This window comes from Emydura macquarii, unplaced genomic scaffold, assembly GCF_026122565.2.
Source record: "Emydura macquarii macquarii isolate MOO-44397 ecotype Brisbane River unplaced genomic scaffold, CSIRO-AGI_Emac_v2 contig_366, whole genome shotgun sequence".
NCBI lineage: Eukaryota > Metazoa > Chordata > Testudines > Chelidae > Emydura > Emydura macquarii.
Genome location: NW_027130503.1, coordinates 920,417 through 934,684, shown reverse-complemented (window position 1 = coordinate 934,684; position 14,268 = coordinate 920,417). Strand labels below are relative to the sequence as shown.

At 52.4% G+C, this 14,268-nt stretch overlaps 2 long non-coding RNA genes across 2 annotated transcripts in view; one reads left to right on the top strand and one right to left on the bottom strand.

Annotated features, from left to right (window-relative positions):
• The window catches only part of LOC137141161 (uncharacterized), a 37,431-nt gene extending 24,137 nt beyond the window's left edge, over positions 1 to 13,294 (bottom strand). Inside the window, exon 1 of the long non-coding RNA XR_010916558.1 lies at positions 13,215 to 13,294. This is a non-coding gene — a long non-coding RNA (uncharacterized lncRNA). The remainder of the gene's footprint in view (positions 1 to 13,214) is intronic.
• On the top strand, positions 6,417 to 7,659 carry LOC137141136 (uncharacterized). Its single transcript, XR_010916544.1, has 2 exons — positions 6,417 to 6,521; positions 7,327 to 7,659. It is a non-coding gene; the product is annotated as an uncharacterized lncRNA (long non-coding RNA).
• Positions 13,295 to 14,268: the final 974 nt, after the last annotated feature.

The following is a 14,268-nucleotide window of genomic DNA, read 5'->3' as shown; positions in this document are numbered from 1 at the left end:
ACCTAAACTTCGGTGTGACACTGAAGAGTGTAAAGCCAGTGAGAGGGACGGCGACTGCTTAACACGCCCCTGGGGGGTAGAGTAGCTTGGAGCAACGGGAGCGGATTGAGCCGAGGGAAATTTAAGATGACGATCAGGAAATAGTGCAATCCATTAAAACGTGGGCTAATGAATGTCCTGGAGGGAGTGGAGGGGGACACTGAAACCTGGCATGATTACTCCTCCTACTAACGAAGGAGCCTATCGGTTCCCACGTTGGCACAGCTGAATAAGTTAGTGCCTACAGACTATCAGGTTCCAGGTTCAAGCCCTGGATAGGGTAACGGGCATGCCCAGGGAGTGAACTGAGTCAAGTCTCTGCTCTGGGGACTTTGCCCCGGTCTGGGCTGGTGTCTGCAGCAGAGAGCAGGGATTCCTTCCTGGCTGCTGACACACGTTTGCTTGGCGGGGACCAGATGCCTGTGCACAGGGGGATCTTTGTACTAGCGAGCGGGGGTCTGTGGGCATGGAAGGCAGAGTATTAGCTGGCTCCGTCTCACATGTATTCTCCTCCCTTTGTTCCAGTGACTCACTCAGACCCTCCTCCGAGAAGAATTTGCTTCATGCTGCTCGGAAGAAAAGAGGCTTGAATTCCAAGGATTCAGCGAGGGGGGGACAGATGTCAGAATTCAAAGCCACCCTGGGCCTCCATCTGCAGTGCTGAGAGAAACACCCAGGCCAGGTAATTAGCACTTGGCCAGGCCTTTTGGAGTCTCCCTACGTGTCTGATGTCTCCGGAAGGGTTTATTCCTGATAGCGGGAGGGGGCATCACAGCCTGGTCTTCTCACGCCAGTCAGGCCAGCAAGCGGCTTGTGGTCACGTCTGACCCAGGCCGCCTGGAGTCTGTCTACACAGCAGAGAAAAACCCGCGGCCGGCCCTGGGGCTCGAGCTCTTTCATTGCTGTGTAGATTTCCAGGCTGGAGCTGGAGCCTGAGCTCCGGGACCCTCCCACCCTTCAGGGTCCTAAAGCCCTGGATCTGGCCCCGTGGCCGCGCACTGAAAGTATTCCTTCCCCTCCCCTCCCCTCCCCCCCACGCCACCCTGCACCCTCCGCTTAATCCTGATTGTTGTCATTTTTAGGGATTGCTGCTTGCTACGCTTGCTGAGCCTCTTTCTGGACGGCTGGGCGCCGCTGTTCCCACGGGGAAGAACCGACCACCGCTGAAATGCTGACGGGAGAGCTCAGCGCCCCCAGAAACGCCAGGAAAAGAGGCGATGGGATGAAAATTCTGCTTGTAAGACACAGCGAGGAGGAGATGAAGAGCTCAGCTGAGCAGAAAAAGTGGCAGCAGCTGAGCCAGTCAAAGCGGGGCCAAGATCAACACAGCAAGCGCCGTGTGGAAGGAAAGGCAAAAGCGGTCATGAAGGAACAAGCCGGTCCTTGGACTTTGGGGACAGCGGGGATGCTGGAATTGTGCTGGAGCTGAGCCCCACTCCCTGATGATTTAGATGAAACTGCCCCCAGGGAATTGGAGGCTGATGGGGAACTGGAGGAAAGAATCAGTCATTGGTTGTGAACTAAAATCCTGTTCTGATTCAATTTGCCAAAAGCGGCAGAGCCAAGCGGGCCGCGAACCCTCCTTGTTATGAAAGCTGTAACTCATTGGACCTGACCGTGGGTAGCTTCGTTTCATGCAGGTAGCCTGGGTCAAACCTCAATAGCTTTGGAGGTTCAGAGAAGCTTCCCTGAAACGAGATGCTTGTCTGAACAGCTGGAGCCTGCACAACTGGGCCGTCATCTCACAAGGACAGACGCTCACGTGAGATAATAGGCACTTCCTGCTTCTGGGTGGGCCAGAATTACCACAAGAACGGGGTTTCTTGTGCTACTTTGGTGCTTTTGTTTCCAGCCAGAACCAGGAAGTGTAACCGTGTGTGAACAACAATAGCGTGAGTGAAATTAACCAAACCCTTTTGAACTTCAGGAAAGTTTTGGTTCATGTGTTGGGTGAAGGGTCGGGTCAGTTCTTATTTCTTCCAAAGCTACCCGTCCCATGTGCATGTGTGAGTGTATGTGTGTGTTTTTGTGTCTGTTGAGGAATGATATCAATCTTGATAACCAAATTCTGCAATATTTTGGTACATTTGACTGAACTGATGAGATCTTATGCATACTTCAGTCATCAGTGAGCAAAGATGCCAGGGGACCAGAGTCAGAGATGCCACAGGAAGCCTGCATCTAGGTAGACCACAGGGGTAAAAATACCCACTGTTTTGCAGTGCTCCGTGCAAAGGCTTTTTTAGGGGCCTCTAATGCCCACTGGCCTTTTCTTTTGGCATTTTCTTTCCCCGAACATTTATTTTCACTTTGTTTAATAAATTTCGCTGTCCGAGCCCTGGCAACTTTTGGCCCTGGCATGTTTTTCAGCTGACCTTCTGGAGAATGCAGGAGAGGATCTCGTGTACCAGTTTTTTTTCACTGGTTGCTCCTAGCAGATTGGAGCATTTATGTGTAGCACCCTGGTTTATAGAATCATCTCTCCTTGAAAGGACGGATGGTCTTTCTCTCCTGGGGCAGAGTCACGTGTATGAGCTGGTGTGTGTTGTGTCTGTGAAACCTAAACAGAATTCAACTACTATATCATTTTCTTAGAAAATTTTACATTTGACTCTGACAAAGCTGCCTCACAGATTTATTTTTACTATAGATCTTATTAATTCACATGGTATTGTACAAAAGGTGAACGTATGGAGTCATTACAGGTCACGGTATTCACTACGTTGGGTTTGAAGCCAAAGGTCTTTGTATGGTGAAATAACTTGACCTATTTCTGACTGTATCTGCTTGTTTATTTCTCATGTGTCATGTTGGAGGTACTGACTCACACACACTGTGTCAGTCGCAAGAATCTGTCAGTATATTAATGCCACATTTTGTTTGCCATTCTAGCAAAGTCTGTTCTTAGAAAAGAGCCTTTTGTAGATTTATATAATAAAACGCTGAAACATCTTCCTGCAATATTCTGCTTCTTGCTTCCCGTTCTTTACCCATCTTGTTCCCTGCAGAGTTAGGAACACCCTAGCCTGAAAAGAGTTGAATTTGGTCACCCATAAGAAATTATTTTAGCCCCCCAAAAATCCCACCTTCGGGTCTGCAGGAACAAAATGCTATTTTAAAGTACATAATGGCCTTTAACCCTGCAGATCCTGGATCCATCCTTAATACAGTAGGAGCTCTACTTAACTAAAGGGGATCCTGGGTCTTTGTTATGATCACATTGTGTTCTGCATGGGTATGAGGTGCAGAATAAAGATGGCGTTAATTCACTGTTGGAGGGTGGTCAGGCCCTTTAAGAGGGAACAGGTCCAGTCCATCAGTGCCTCGTTAAGGGCCTCTCTATAAAGAGCCAGAGGAAAAGGAGGTTAGAAAGTTCCTGCAGGCTGCAGAGAGAGGAAGGTTGCAGAAGAGTCTGGGATTTCAGGGGCCAAATGACTCCAGCCAGGTAGGGCAGGGAGTGGCTCAGGGGAAAAGTTGGCTTGGATAGTCACTGGACCTAGGACTGAGTGTTATGAATGTATATAACTAAATTAGACCCAGAAGGGGTGTGTTTTTAAAGACTCTGCATTGGGGGAGTTAATTTAAGGGGTGCTGGGAGAAAGGGAAACTGAGGCAAAGTTCTGGGGAGCCATCCCGGGCGGGGAGGCAGATGTCTGGTTACAATCACCTTTGCGCTTTCCCAGTCCTGGGTCCAGTCAGAGGCAAATTAGAGCAACCTCAGAACTGCTTTAACTACACTCGACTGCCTATTGTCTAATCGGCAGCTCCGAATAGCCGGAGCCCAGCAGCAGTCAGGCCACCCCTGCCTTTCCCAAGTCCCCTGTGTCGGGCACAGCGAGAAGGGTAGAGCCATTATTCTGGCCCTTTCCAGCTGGGAAATCTCATTACACCAGGGATCTTTTCCATTCACCGGGTCCACTGCTTTAGCTCTCCAGAGCAGTGTAAAGGGACCCTAACATGGCAGAGAATCTAGCCAAGCAGGTGAAATTAATTTAGGACTGTTGAAATGTGCTGGACTGACTGAGTTGGAGATCACTGCTTCTCCGCAGCCTGGCACAAGAATCTGGAGCGCTCTTGCACTTCAAACCTGACCTGGAGGGGCCTCTTTGAAGGGTGAGAATTAGTTGAGAGTTCATGCCCACTCTTTTCTCTGCCTGTCTAGGCTTCTACACAGGGAGCTCCCGTTAGTGGTAGCTGCATTGGTTTGGGTGGACACTGAACTGGACTGAATCCCTAATTCATTTCACAGTCATCAAAGGATACCCGTTTATGATTTATAAAGTGTGCAGACAATGCCAAGCTGGGAGGGGTTGCAAATGCTTTGGAGGACAGGATTAAAATTCAGAATGGTCTGGACAAACTGGAGTAATGGTCGGAAGTAAACAGGATGAAATTCAATAAGGACAAGTGCAAAGTGCTCCACTTCGGAAGGAACAATTGGTCACACCCATGCAAAATGGGAAATGACTGTCTAGGAAGGAGTCCTGCAGAAGGGATCTGGGGATCATTGTGGATCACAAACTAAATACGAGTCAACAGTGTAACACTGCTGGAAAAAAGGCAAACATCAGTCTGGGATGACCTAGCAGGAGGGTTGTAAGCGAGACATGAGAAGTAATTCTTCCGCTCTACTCCACACTGATTACTAGCTTCAACAGGGCTATTCTGTCCAGTTCTGGGTGCCACATTTCAGGAAAGATGTGGACAAATTGGGGAAAGTCCAGAGAAGAACCACAAAATTTATTAAAGGTCTAGAAAGCATGGCCTGTGAGGGAAGAGTGAAAACACTGGGTTTGTTTAATCTGGAGAAGGGAAGACTGAGCGGGTACATGAGAACAGTTTTCAAGTACATAAAAGATTGTTACAAGGAAAAGGGAGAAAAATTGTTCTCCTTAGCCTCTGAGGACAGGACAAGAAGCAATGGGCTTAGACTGCAGCAAGGACGGTTTAGGTTGGACATTAGGAAAAGCTTCCCAACTATCAGGGTGGTTAAGCACTGGAATAAATTATCTAGGGAGTTTGTGGAATCTCCATCACTGGAGGTTTTTAAGAGCAGGTTAGACAAACACCTGTCAGGGATGGTCTGGATAATACTTAGTCCTGCCTTGAGTGCAGGGGACTGGACTAGAAGACCTCACGTGGTCCCTTCCAGTCCTACGATTCTATGATCATTACTGAGCCAGACTAGATCAGAAGCAGTGAAAGACAGGTATGCCCTTCTACCATTGCATCTCAATGCCACTGGGCAGAAATAGCCGTCACGCTTGACAACAGTTGGGCTATTTGCTCTAGTAAATAATAGGAACTTGGTCAATAAATCCAACTGTTAGATTGCTTCAGAACATGCTGTAATATAGCACCCACACGCAGTGATGTGGGCTGGTTGGATTCTCTGCAAGGATTGAACCCTGAACCTTCGTAGTTAAAAAGCATGAAGATTTACAGCCTGAGATAAAGGAGGACTCTAGCTAAGCAAGAGACAGTAAGAGACTCATCCAGTAGAGGGTGACACACCTATGCTAGTGGGGATTAAAATAAAATATTTTAAAAAATCTATCCCACATAAAGTTCGACAATAAATAATAGTTCAGGGAGAGAAAATATAAGGTTAAAGGAGGAGAGGTGTTGTCTGATACGAACTGAAACATATCTGGGGTGTCAGTGAGGTGATGCTATTGAAAAAGGCTGGTCTAGGTGGCAGACATGCCAGAGGAGCAGGTTTTTTGAACCACTGGCAGCTAGATAATGTATCAGGCTGGAGAGGGGATGGATGTGAGATGGAGTTTGCTGGGGAGGTTGCCTGGGGCACTGAGGGTTTTATAAATTGGCAAGATTTTCAATTTTGTGTCAGTCCCTTCTAGATTTTAATGAAACTGCTGCTGAATAATTGTTGTTTACCTAATTTCTGCTGGTGCAGCCCACAGGTCCCTGGAAAGCCACTAGGTTTAAACCTCCATTTAACAAAGAAATGCCTATTACAGCTCCAAAATCAGTCATTGGGGAGTTCCCAGGGATGTTCACAAACTGTGAATGGACTGAGTCCAATCAAGGTAGAACCGGCCTAAAACCTGCCTTGACCAAACGAAGACAAGATCTTTCCTGAAGTTTCCTGGGGCCAGATCCAAAACCCAACGGAGTCAATGGGCGTCTTTCAGCTGACCGCAATGGTGCTTTGGATGAGGAAATTGCAATGGTCAACGATCATTAATTCATTATTTTTAAAGGATTATTTTTGCATTCCCTGGTTTTGACTGGCCAGGACGCAGTGGGAGGGACCTTTCTAATCTGTGCATTCATATTAGAATACTTTTTCATGGTATTTTTTAAAACACTGTGTCAGAGTTATTGGGGGGGGAAGGGGTTGTTTTTTAAACAAAGAAATTGCAATGGTCAATCGCATCAGTCATATTGATTGACTTTTGTGGAAGTCAGGCACTTGCGCAGACAGAACGTAACTGCTTCCCTGGAGCAATAATACTGCGGTATGTCAATAAAACCTACATTATTGACACAATAGGCCATAACATCTCCAATTCTCATGTCAATATGCTGCTGTCATAACTACTGCCTTAAGAACCTGGTAGCTGCTATGCTCATTGGAGATATTGTCCCACATCCATCCTGGAGGATGCCACAGGCAAAGCAAAAATTCATGGGAGGAGAACTCAGCTCCTCCTTTGTTGAAAACACAGGCTTTCTACCATCGGAGCTAAAAGAGAATCTCCTTTAGTGCTTAGCAGTAGAGGGCCTCTGACATATAGTTGAACAGACACTGAGTGGAGAGCAGTGGAGTGAGGCTGCCAGTTTCAACACCAGGCCAAAAGTTAAGGGAGTGGCCTTAACTCTGACCCCTGCCCTGCATTTTGATACCAGCTCAAGTTCAGCTGTAACTTCTATCCCCTTCAGCCTGTATGCCATTGTGACAGGGTGTAGCAGGCCTTCTCTGCCCCCTGATGCCCCTGCCCAAAGGAAGAGTGTCACCTTCGGAAGAGGGGCAGTGAGTTTAGATCTCTGAGCACTGCCTAGAGAAGCCACTCAGAGCCTGGTGCAGTCAGAACCAACAAGGCTTGGTCCTCCAGGGGCTAGAAAGGCTGGAAGGGGGAGTAGCCAATCAGGGCCCACCAGACAGGATAAGAAGCCTTGTCTGCCCCTCAAGAGCTGGGTGACACTGGGGCAGGAGAGGAGCTTGCTGGTCCTGACCCCAAACACCCAGCCCTGGGGAAGGGCCTCACAACACAACCGGGCCTTCAGTTAAAGCATGCAACAAACTCTTTATTTTTGCCCTAGAGTTCGAAAGCCTGGGTGGCTGGTTTTTCAGTTGACTTTCTGTTAACTGCTACTGGGTTAGCAAGGAATTCACTGCATGAGACGGCTTTGACAGCCACTAATAACGTGGGCTCGACGGCTCTCCCTCCCCTGGGCTTATTTCTGGTCACCCCATCGCACAGCCGAAGGAAAGGGGGTTCAGAGATGGGTGGATAGAGGCTTCTCTATGAGGAGAGGCTGCTGAAAAGATTGGGATGGGTTAGTTTAGAGAAGAGATGGATAAGGGGAGGGGCACGATAAAGGGATACAAAACAACAACCTACAGCCGCCTGTCTTTAGGGGTGTATCCCGTACTGCCCCCGAATGAACCACATGCTCTGGGGGCATGTCTACATGGGGATAAAATACCCACTCAGGCTGCCCGGCTAAACTCCCAACAGGGGCAGGAGTCCTGGGATCATTTCATCCCCCTCCACGCAGCGTAGCCCATCTCACAGCGCTCTGTCAGCTGCATGCCACCATGGAGCAGCACGGTCATCAGGGTTGAGGTGAGAAGTGTGGCAGCTCCCACACCCTCCAAACCAGTCACACCCCCTCCCTGGCACCCGTTATCCACTGCCCCCTGCAATCACAGCCAGCTCCTCCGTTCCCCCTGCAGCCCCCACCCCTCACCATACACGATCCAGCCCTCTCCTGTCCAGGTTCCCCTTCCCAGCAGCGCCAAACGCCTCCATTCTCGCTCCCGGTCCACTTGGCAGCCCCCTTCCCACGGGGTGTCCCAACACCCAGCCGCACCCCCCCAGCCCCTCACGGCAGCACCCGCCTCTACAAAGCACACCCCCAACCCCATAACAGCATCATTTGCAAGGACTTCATTCTGGAGGGACAAAATATGCACATGAATAAATTAAAACTGCAACGGATTCTGGGGTCACAAGTCCCTGCGATCTAGTTTGTGTGCAGAGGAAGACTGAAACACCGCCTCCCCCTTCCCCAGCTCTGGATGACCCATTAGGACATTTTCATCTCTAGTGGCTGCTTTAAGGTCCCTGTGATGGGGCTTCACAGCCAGCACCTGAAATGCAAGGGAGTGACCCGAAATGGTTATGCCCTGCAGCTGGGAGGTGATTAAATCATTGCTTCCTGGCTAGGCAAGGTGGAGTGAGGCTGTGTAAGATGCTGAGGGGTCAAGTCTCTGGGGAGTTCCTGGAGGCAGGTATAGTCCCTAGACTTGCCTATGGCCAGGAAGCACAGCTCCGGGGGCAGGGTTAGCGCCTGTGGTGGGGTGAAGCCTGGAGCTAGGGTCTGCGAAGAGCGGGGTCTGCAATAGAAGCCCCTGAGAGTGGAAGGTCAGTTTATGTGCAGGGAGAAGAAACCTGGGGGAAGGGGTCAGCGCTTGGGCAAGGGGGAAGAATTGAAGCTGAGCCCGAGAGAGGCAAAGGCCTCGTGTTTGGCATTGACCCCCTGGAGGGAAGAAAAACCTTGTGGTTTGGAGCTGAACCCCAGCTGGGGACTGAATGAGTGCATGACAGAGCCACAGAAGACCCAGTGAGAGCAGAGGCTGGCTGGGAGTGAGGAAAGAGTCCACCAGCGAGGGCGAAGTCCCCTGCAATGCTGTCTGGGCAGGAGGGGGGCCCTAGAGGTGAGGCCACGCGTTTAGTCACGGATTATACCTCCCCTGCACAGGATGTAGCAGGTTACCCTTGAAGCCCGGGTCCCTGGATGGGGATCCATTCCCTCTGTCCCTGCCATGTGGGAGGGAGTGGCCCGGCCCAAGGAAAAGCATTTCATTCTGTCTCCCTTGATCCTTAAGTCTGGGACCACGCTAAGATATATGCTAAGGGCGGCCAGACTGCATCTTGTGAGCTGTATGTGGCAATTTGACCCCTAAGGGCAGCTCATGGGGGGGGAGGGCCCCACGTCCCTCTCCTATTCTCTACCTACCAGCCTGGGTAGGATCTCAGGGCTTCTGCCCTGCAGTGGGGAGGGGGTGTTGGGGCTTCTGCCCCCCTGGAACTGCCTGACGGGTCTTGGGGCAGGAGTCCCAAGACCCCCCTGAATACCCAAGGGCAGAAGTCCCAGCAGGTACCTCCTGTGGGGCAGAAGCCCTGAGCCCTGGCTGGCACCTCCCATGAGGTGGCAGCCCCAAGACCCCCTCCTCCCCGCAGAAATCCCAACCTCTGGCAGATGCCTCCCCACAGCAGGGCAGTAGCCCCAAGACCCAGGATGGAGACCCACGAGGCCTCTGGCTTTAGCACTAACTAGCTGGGAAGCAGTAAGTAGGATGCTAATATTGTTTTAAAATGCATGCATGAAAGCTGTGCGTGTCTTGCGGCTCGTGAACGTCTCATGATTATCGCATGCGGCTCTGAGGGTCAGTAAGTTTGGCCACCCGGATATATGCTAAGGAATGGGAACAGGGACTCACTTCTCCCCGCTGTTAGCAAAGAGGCAGGTGACCTAGCACTTATTAGGAGGCCAGGGCCCTGGTGTCTGGTTTTAGCATTTCCTCCGATTCTTCCAGGGGAGGCCTGGTGTAAGCTTGTCAAGAAGTAGCAAATAATCCAAACAAGGAAAGATCAACAACTGTTGTTTCCCGACACACGCAACACACAGCCCAGTCATCGCTCGGGGGGGAGAGAGAGAGAGCCTAGGCTTTCGGGGGGAGCTCTGTCCAACAGATGTTAGAGGAATGGGGCATGTTGCCTGGAAGGGGACAGCCCTTGTTGGTGCTATATGCTGTGTTAGTGGTGAAGAATTGAGGTAAGAAGGGATGGGGCACCGGGCTGGAGGGCTGGGTTTGGTTCATAGCTATCTAAGGTACTGATGTGGCCATCCGAACTGACGACCTCAAACCTTACAGCTCTGAGCCTCACAACATGCATTAGCCTCCCATTACAAATGGAAAATTCCCCACATGTTCCAGCTGGGAAACTGAGGCATGGAGTAACTGGATGATTTGCCCAAGGTCACATGGGCAGTGGGGGTGGTGGGGGGAGTAGGGAACATAACCTGTGTCTCCCAAGCCCCAGGTCTGCTCCCTTGCCGTGCCCTGCCACCCATTTCCCTTATGACCTTGTGCAAGTCACTTAATCACCCTGTGTCTCTGTTCCTCGTCAGTATAAGAGGACTAATACTCCCCTATCTCCCGGGGGGTTGTGAAGATAAGGTCTGCTCGGGGGTGTGAGGCACTCAGATAATATGAAGATTATGATGAGACCATGGTGCCCACAGAAGCCTGTAGCTTGCATGACTGACTATGCATTATTCAGTGTTCCTATTGGTCCTGGAGGTGATGTAAACGGGACCCAAACCACCTACGCTGTAGCCTGCCAATTCCCAGCCCACCGGTAACACAGGACCTTTATACCCCGAACAAATTATACACACAGAGCCCCACTGAAATGCAGCCACCTCTGGAGTGGAGGGTCACAACCAACTAGTACAAGGCTACGAAGGGGAACGTTTGGAAAGGGCTGAATGCTGCTCTTTTGAAGTGTGTGTCCCCATGCAGGTTAGACAGGATCCATAGTGCATTAACTCTTATACATGGGCATTTTTTACAACCTTTAAACTGTGTGTCTCCTGGCGGGACGGGCGAACGGGGCAGGGATTTGAACATGTGTAGCTTTGTGCCCGAATGGTGCTGAGTTCAGTCTGGTACCGGGTTGCTGTCAGACAATTTAAAAGGAGGGAGGGAAAGAACTTGGGGCCTGATCCATAGCCCAACGACTTAATGGGGCAGCCCCTTGGATGAATGTTAGCCAGAGATTGCTGCGGGCAAAGAAAGATACACGGAGTGGGGGGGAAAAGCAGGAAGAGGCTGCTAGAGACAGTGTGCTGTGTAGACGTGCCCATGAAGTACAGGCTCTGACTCAGGTGTGGGATCAAGCCTCCCTGCTGTCCACACACACACCCGTCTGGCTCAGGGCAGCAAGCCTTCAGGACCTGCATCTAATGACCCTGCTGGGGGAGAGGGTCAGAGCCCAAGACTCAGGTCCAAGCCCTGACGTCTGCAGCTTGGGTTGTGTCCATGCTGCGAGATGGGCTGCGTAGCGCAGTCTGGCTGCGTTAGCCTGGCTGCGAGACCCGGTCCAGCGACTGGAAACCCAGGTTTACAATGCAGTGTCAACATCCCCCCCCCCGGAGAGCTAACGAGCGGGGTAAAGTGACGGGGCTGTAGGGAAACGGGAGGTTATTTGTGCCCGGGCAGTGCTGAGAGTGTTGGCTAACGGCCGGGCAATGGCTTTACCTCGCCCCAGGGCACCGAGTGGGCGGCGGGGAAAGACCCGTCACAATTGCAACCTCCTGAGCGTGGAGGCAGCTTCCAGCTAGTGCATCTCCAGTGCATGAGAGGGGCAGCAGTTGGGGGGCTGGGCTGCCCCCATCCTGCATTGCCCGGCAGAACTGGCTGGACATGGAGGTGAATGAGCCCTGGAGGGGGTCGGGGGGTGAGGTGCCTCTGTGGCATGTTCTGGCAAAGAACCTGGAGCAGCTGTGGGGAGGGGAGGGGCAGCTGGAAGCAGTCGTGCCCCTCCACGTCCTACAGGCTCCAGACTCTGCCCCGCACCCAGGCAGCGCCTCCTTAGCTGGGGCTGTTTCCAGTCGGGGCAGCTGGGCTCTGCTGCTCCCTGCGTGGTACCATTGGGGATGGGGCGCTAGGCCCAGCCCCCAGCCTGGCCTCTTCCCGGCATCTTTCCCGTCCGGCTGGCGCCTCCTCAGCCCTGCACCCCTTGGTGCCCTCCCACCCATCAGGCCTGCACCCTTCCCAGCACGCCCCTGCCACCCGCCCATCCAGCTCCATATCACCCCCGGCCAAGTGCCTCTCCAGCCCGCCAGCCCCATCCTCCCCAGGTACCTTCCTTCTGAGCCAGCCCCACATTTACCCTCCTTCACACCCAGCCGCCTCTGCTCCCCTCACCATCCCTGTCTGCTGGGGCTGGGGCAGTGACCCTCTCCGGCCTCCCAGCCTGAGGGAGGGAGCAGGGGGTTCCTCCCCTCACCAGCCCTCTGAAGGGCTGGGCCCCCCCATGAGAAACAGGGAGCAGTTGGTAAGGAAGGGGGGCCATGCCAGGGCAGCTTGGCCCCTGTAGCTCAGCGCGATGCCTGGAGCAGGCTTTGCCGTGGGGAGAGGAGGACGACACTGAATGTCCTGGGGGTGGGGTGGAGTGGCCGTTACCCATCCACCCCCTGAAAGGCCCGGTGAGACTATCTGGTGCGTTTCCCCCCCCCCCCCCAAGCTTCTCTTCCTGCCCCATCAGAGGGAAGAGAATGAGGGCCACTGCAGGAAGTCCGGGTGAGGGGTGGAGTGGGAGGGTTGGGGGGCGAGGGGAACCAATGTGGGCAGAGGGAGGGAAAGCTGCTTTGATGGGGGGCCAGGAGAGAGAACCACCAGGACGAGGCGCCTTGTGGATTTTTTTTCTTCCCCATCCTTCCTCCCCTCACCCTGATCTGGATCCAGGAATGGGTCCCTCAGGACTTTGGATCTGGGCAGGGTCATCTGCATTGCCCTCTCCTGCTTTAGAGCCACTGCAACAACTCCCCCCTCCCGCCCCCTCTCGGGGGGATTTGGATTCTCGGGTCTGACTCCTCTGCTGTATGAATTGTCAACCTGCCCCATTCCCAACCCCTCCCGCCGCGCTACCCTCTTCACCCTGGAAATGAAAGCACACCAGCCCTTGCCGCCTGCCCTCCACCCCCACGCTGGCGTGGTATGAGGAGACCATCTCTTTCTGTTTACATGGAAGAGCCCTCCAGAACCACCCGTGCTCCCCGAAGTCAGCAAATCCTCTGGCTTTCCCCCCACGCAATTTCTGTTCATCCAAAGCAATCAGGCATCTTTGTCTCCCCTCCCAGCCGCCCCCGCTCTCATCATCCCAGCATGGGCTGGCCGTTTGCCTGGGCTGTACCTGTTTGCTGGGATAAAGACGGGCCGTCAGTCTCCCGAGCTGTGGATCGAGCATGCCTGGTGTGGGCAGGCACTTGACTGGGGGGGGGAAACAAAACCACCCTGCGGTGAGGGGGTTTAAGGCACATTCATAGCCCGTTTCTATGACACCGGGGTTCTACCTCCCAGCAGCTGGTAGGTGTCCGTCATGATTTTGCTGTTGGAGAAAAGGGCCCCGAGTCTCTATGGAAACGTGACGTAGGTTATTACGGCGCCGGCTGGGAGGCTGTCTGCAGAGATTCCCGTCTCGAATGCTCACAGGCGTACGAGATATTAATATTGCCTTTGCTATTAAAAACAGGCATTAGATTCTCTCCGGCTCTAGGCACCCCTTCCTCCTCCCCTTGGATCTCAGTGAGGAAACCGCGCACTCCGCCTCGGTGTCACTTAGTCGCCTCCTTTTGGCACCGATTAAAAATGATTTAATGAGTGAAGCAGGTTGGAAATGAAGCAAATGCCTTTCCCGTGATGCAGGCTGTTACGGGAACTGCTAGGCAATAGGGCCAACCTTTGCGAGCAAGGCTAATGATTTAGAGCATCTCTGTTTCTGGGGTGTCCAGCTTGCAAACATTGACAGGGGTGCAACCCCTCTAAGACCTTTCAGGTCCGAGACCCCAGCAATGAAGGCACCCCAATATAACCACAGGCTTTGGAAAATCTTCCCCTACAGCTTTGATTTTGTCAGTCGGGTCCGGCGAGGAGGCAAAGTTACTCTGTGGGTGGGTTGCTTCCCCTTTCCTTCTGCGGCTCAGTGCCAAGGCTAAAAATGTCAGGGAAGAAAAGGTGGAGGAGTTGCACTGTGTCTACAAGAGCAATGTGACTGCCCAGAGCTCCAGTGTGAAACTGGAGAAAAGCCTGTTGAGAGTCTCTGGGTTAAGATTAGAGGCGAGAGCAACCAGGGGGATGTCATGGTGGGCGACTGTTACAGACCACCAGACCAGGAGAATGAGGTAGATGAGGCTTTCTTCAGACAACTAGTGAAAGTTTCCAGATCACAGGATCTGGTTCTCATGGGG